Source organism: Microplitis mediator, chromosome 6 (genome assembly GCF_029852145.1).
Source record: "Microplitis mediator isolate UGA2020A chromosome 6, iyMicMedi2.1, whole genome shotgun sequence".
In the NCBI taxonomy this organism is placed as follows: Eukaryota; Metazoa; Arthropoda; class Insecta; order Hymenoptera; family Braconidae; genus Microplitis; species Microplitis mediator.
The window spans coordinates 10,609,617-10,615,623 of record NC_079974.1 but is presented as its reverse complement, the minus strand read 5'-3'; the positions used below and the strand labels follow the sequence as shown (position 1 = coordinate 10,615,623).

General features: G+C 27.2%; 1 long non-coding RNA gene across 2 annotated transcripts; it reads right to left on the bottom strand.

Annotated features, from left to right (window-relative positions):
- Window positions 1–1,047: 1,047 nt before the first annotated feature.
- Window positions 1,048–5,176, bottom strand: LOC130669389 (uncharacterized). 2 transcript variants are annotated; one of them, XR_008990176.1, is made up of 5 exons: window positions 4,979–5,176; window positions 4,555–4,902; window positions 4,262–4,482; window positions 3,227–3,409; window positions 1,048–1,373 (listed from the first exon to the last, which is right to left on the bottom strand). It is a non-coding gene; the product is annotated as an uncharacterized LOC130669389 (long non-coding RNA). The 2 variants fall into 2 exon arrangements; XR_008990175.1 differs by having other exon boundaries at window positions 1,049–1,373; window positions 3,227–3,340; window positions 4,979–5,175.
- Between the last annotated feature and the right edge of the window lie 831 nt (window positions 5,177–6,007).

The window sequence follows — 6,007 nt, the reverse complement described above, 5'->3', positions numbered from 1 at the left end:
AGTATACTTTTTTTTGTTTATCAATTTTTTCAACAGGTTTTATTGATGTCCACTGGGCTTCAGAAAAAGTTATTTTAAAATTAAGTATTTTGTCTTTACATGGATGCTTACTATTTTGAGGATGAAGAGTAAAATCATCGGATAATTTATATAGCATTTCATCATCAGGATCACCTTTTTCATTAAGATTACTTTCTTCAATAAGGTTTTGCATTTTTGTTGCCAAAAATTCACCACGAAACTTTTTGTAACTCTCAAAAATTGCATTTCGATTTTGATACACATAAAAATATAAATTTACAGCTTCCATTCGAAATTTCCCAGAGTCGTACAACCAATGGGAGCAAATTTCTACCCACACCGGATCTTTTTTGGGCTTCAATTTACCATTACTTTGACACAATTCAAAATTCTTAATCACGTCAAAAATTTCAAAATGTGACACAGCAGCCCAAGATGTCATTTTTAAAAATTAGAATACACTATTATTAAATAAAACCTTTTTCAAACAATGATTAACTGCGTTATAATGGGCACTCTTTTTTTTCATTTATATGCTATGCTGATTGTCAATTGTTTGACGATAGTCATTAAAAAAAATAAACATCTAGCGCGAAATTTAAACAGTAAGTAATAACACTTGTCATTTTTTATTCATTTTATTTATATTTATTTTGTTAGAATCTAAATAATATTCATACACATATATATTAAAAATATTACAAGTATAAAAATAAAATAACATAGATATATTATCAAACTATAATAATAGATATTACGATCAACAAAAGAATCATACATAAACTTTTTAAAACTTTACATAATTGCAATCATGTAAATTTTACACTATAATAAAGTTTTTTAAACCGAAATGTTATTGGAAAACTATATTTGAAAAAATAACAATGATATAACTTTGAGTGAATTACACATGATAAATTTAAAAATTCGTGATACTACATTGAACGTTGTTAAAATTAAAATAATATATATTTTTTTATACGCAAATAATTACTTTACAAAATTATTTTTTAAAATCATGTTTTTGTTTTTTTTTTAATAAAATATTCCCTTCGTTTTCATTAAAATTGTTACGTAAATATATATATAAATTTTCAAATAAATTCAGAATTAACTCAGATAGAAACTTTCGAAACATCATTTCCGAAATTTATAAAACGATGTTCTATCAAAATGAAGTTTAAAGTAACATCATAAACGAGAAAAAAAAATTGTCTACTCAAAAATTAATTTCCAGTACTCATAATACAAAATAAATTCTTTTAAATTCTTAATTCTTTTAAGTTCTTGAAAATCCAATTCATCGATATTCCATAACAATGGCCATAAATGTAATAAAGTCCCATGGTACACTAAAACAAATAATGAAAGTATATTATTATAAGAAAAAACAGAACATGTTAATTACGACTTAATAACTAATAGGAGATGTTAAAATTTTATAAAAAATTAATGCCAACATATAATCGTATTTAATAAAATTCAAGTAAATAAATACGGTGCTCTTATTGACACACTAGATGGGTATTTTTACAGGCACGAATGCAGTATTATAACATAGGGACGATTAGAAGCACGGATGAAATCACCGATCCGTGCCTGGAATAATCCTTTTTTGAAGTATTACATCCGTGCCCATAAAAATATCCGTAGTGTCTCAATGGATACTCTTAAATAAATATGTATTAATTGGCTTTTCCACCAAATAAAATCAATTTCGTTTAAAGAATAAGTTCTACCAATCAGTTTCAAATTTTACTTTTGCTTCTGAAAAATTAATGAAATATAACTCAATAGAAATTAACCAATAATCGAAATTGAAATAATAATTTTAAGCTGTTTAAAATTTAGGAGTAAAATCGATGTACAGTGCGACATAAGCATATCACGTGTATAAAATTTCTTACAGATTACCGAACACTATAACTTGTTAGAGCAAACTCATAATTTACTTCACATCCAATACTCGATTAATTTGTTATTATCTCTGTGATATTAAAATTTAGTTGTTGCATTAAGTGCAAGTTTATATAATATTGTACAGAATGTGAGATTATTACTTGAAATATTAAACATGAACTTGGATTAATATTAGGGTGTGTCATTTTAATGCTATATTTTTTTTTACTGCTATACCAGAAAATCTGATAGCATATGGAAAATTTTCGATCGAAAAGCACACTCTGATGCTTCGCATCATGAGACGTGCAATAAGAAATTATGCCGCTGGGCCAGAGGGTTCAAGTCCAATAGCGGCTTAGCTCATCAAAAAATTCGATTTCCCATTTAAATAACACGGGAAATTTTTTTTTTTAACTTTGAGTGTTTTTTACTCGTGAACAAATCGATAGATCGAATTGACTAATACATATTTTTGTAAGAAATTGAACGCTCTACAAAAAAGGTCTCTTATCATTTTTTGATAAATCCATCTGTTCGAAAGTTATGAGAGCTAGAAGTAAAGTTGGAGATCTTTTCACTTTTCCGACGAAACTATCAGACTTATCACAAAATGTTGGAGGGTCTTTTTTGTTGACAACTTTATTCTCTACAAATTATTATCACCAAAGTTTTTTCAAATTCCGCATTGTTTTCTAGTTATTTTCATTTTAATTTTAAGCTCTTAAAAAAGTAGTGTTCTGATCGATTTCAAGAGCTCGACATAGAAAAAAAAAATAACTAGAAAACAATGCGGAATTTAAAAAAACTCTAGTGATAATAATTTGTAGAGAATAAAATTGTCAACAAAAAAGACCCTCCAACATTTTGTGATAAGTCTGATAGTTTCGCCGGAAAAGTGAAAAGATCTCCAACTTTACTTCGAGCTCTCATAACTTTCGAACAGATGGATTTATCAAAAAGTGATAAGAAACCTTTCTTGTAGAGCGTTCAATTTCCTACAAAAATATGTTTGACTCAATTCGATCTATTGATTTGTTCACGAGTTAAAAATACTCAAAGATAAAAAAAAAAATTTCCCGTGTTATTTAAATGGGAAATCGAATTTTTTGATGAGCTAAGCCACTATTGGACTTAAACCCTTTAGCCCAGCGGAATAATTCTTTATTTTCTCTATATACTACCAGATTTTCTGGTATAGCAGTAAAAAAAGAAAAAATATAGCCTTAAAATGACACACCCTAATTAATATGAATATAACTTGATTAAATTATTTATTAATAATAAAATTATGTTAGATACTAACCAGTTTAGATTCCGAAAATTCAATAGTTATCAGGATTTATATTATGAACTTCATTTATTTTTTCTATATTTATTAACTCTCGATGCTTCGCGATAATTTTTCTTCTACCAGCAACTGCAAGAAATAATCACGGCAGTAATCGATGATGAGAATATTTTTAGGTAAGAAAAATAAAATTTTTGGCTAAAAAAAAAAATCTTAACTCGATTTTTTACTCCAGACAAGAATATTTCGGTTTTTTACCAAAACAATAAATACTAGGGTGGTCGTTGAGATTAAATTTTCTCAGGCGCCCCATAAAAAGCTTCTTTTTAGTGAAAAAATATGTGGGGTATTTAGTTTTTTCGTTTTAAATAAAAAGAACACGTTCCGAAGGACGATCAAAGTTTATTTTTTGATACGATCGCGATTTTTTTTAAATATCTCATGAAATATGCAGATTAGAAGGAAAAACCATAGAATCAATTTTGTAGGAAATTAAATTCTTGACAAAAAAAGTCACATTTTTTTTTTTTATAAAACGTGTATTTATGCAGATATTTTTTAAAAACTTTTTTAGATCTTATCAATTGGGCATTTTAAGGATAACGAATGTTAAAAATAACGTTTTTTCTTAAATATAGACAACTTCGTAACTCATAACATATCAATTATTAATGCTTGTTACAGTTTTTATATACTTAGAAAAAAGTTATTTTCAAAATTTATAATCCTTAAAACGCTCAATTCATCAGATCTAAAAAAAGTTTTTTTCAAATATCTTCATAAATACACATTTTATAAAAAAAATGAACATGACCTTTGTTGACGAAAATTTAATTTCCTACAAAATTGATTCTATGGTTTTTCCCTCTAATCTGCATATTTAAAAAAAATCGCGATTGTATCGAAAAATGAACTTTGATCGTCCTTCGACACGTGTTCTTTTTACTTAAAACGAAAAAACTAAATTCCCTACGTATTTTTTCGCTAAAAAGAAGCTTTTTATGGGGCGCCTTAGAAAATTAAATTTTTAACGACCATCCTAATAAATACCTTTTTGAAAATGTATAATTCTTTCTATATTGGCAGTCCAATCGTTGTGAGAAGTTCAGACGCAAAAGGGTGTATAGACAAGACCATTACACACGACGACTTATCATCTTTGCTGTCCAAGACAGTTTTTGTAACTTTGCAAAAGTATATGAAGTTGGCTGTCTTCCTTGGGCTGCTTTTTTCACACTAGACTTATACTAAAGTGTCCGAATATCCTCAACCTAAAAAAAAAAAGGTTTATTATAATTAATGTCAATTCGATTGATTAATATGAATAAATATTTTTAGTATACCCCTATAAAAGCTTTTATAGCGAATTAAGCATCATTTCCAGGTTGTTTCTGGAGTAAAACTAAGTCTGTTTTGGTTATATTAACGATATCGATAACAGTAAAAGTGTGGACATTTTCGTTGGAGTAAAATGTTCTTGTGACAGTAGACGATAAGATTTTCCATGATATCAACTCGCGATTTTTGTCTAGACCAATCTCAACTTCACCATACATTTCTCTATGTATTTTTGCAGTGATTTTTCAACTTACAGGATCACAATAAAACTCACTGAGTGTGAACGTTGTAAAGTATCACCCAGCATATTACTCCTGCCTACAAGCGAATGATTTTTTACTCAGATATAACATCTGTAATGTTTAAAATATTGTTAGATTAAATATTAGTTAATATCAACATTATTCAAACATATTGATTAATACTTACCAGTATGATTACTTATGAGACTAATTACACATACTTATTGAAATAAATAATCAAATTCGCCACTTGACGTTAGGATTTTTATTTCATGGTTTCAAATCAAAAACTATTTATTTGTATTTTTTTAATTGTTATTGTATTTAATGAGAGAACAATATTATCTATATAGCTGCATAACCTCAACTGTGATAATAATAATGAAGAATTTAATTATCAAATAAACATTAAGGCGAACATTTATATAAAGTAGTCACAGCAGCTACACATGTAAACAAAGCCTTAATGAATTCTAACGACCATTAATGACGTCATAGCGCAGTGTCTAGTATGCAAAAAGTTTTTTTAAGTTAATTATTAAAAACATTGTAGATATTAATTAGTTTTATCACTTAATTGATAGAGCACATCGAGAGCAATTTTTTAAGCAAAAAAAAATGTATAAAATATGAATAGTTTTCAAACTATAGCAAAATTACTTTTTTGAAAATTAATTTTTTAAAAAATTAATTATTAATTAACTAATAATCATAAAAGAGGAGCAATTGCAGATTCTGAAAGAGCTTTTAAGGAGCAATTAATTGAGGTATCATTTGATTCCATAAAAAAATGCTGGCCGCTAACTTTTTTGTGGTGAATTGTATGCTCTTTGAAAAAGCCTGTATGTGCTTAGCAGTACCTTCAACTACAGCCCTCGTGGAAGCCTTGAAAGTCTAATTTCCTACGAAATTAGTGGTTTTTTGTTGTTAACTTGTCAACGGTTGACTTTTGGGAAAAAAAGTACATGACATTTTTTGTAGGAAATTTAGTCTTCTACAAAAAAGTTCTTACAAGTCAAATCTCTAAAATCAATATTTAAAAGATATATGAACTTTAACTAAGTAAAATTCGAAATTTAAGCTAAATGTCAATGTTCAATACTATAAAATATATTCAGTTATTAACTTATGGTAAGTATCAATTAATATATATTTATATAAAATATAAAATGCCCGTAATTATTCATCGAAATTGTTCTTAAGTACCAACCTCATT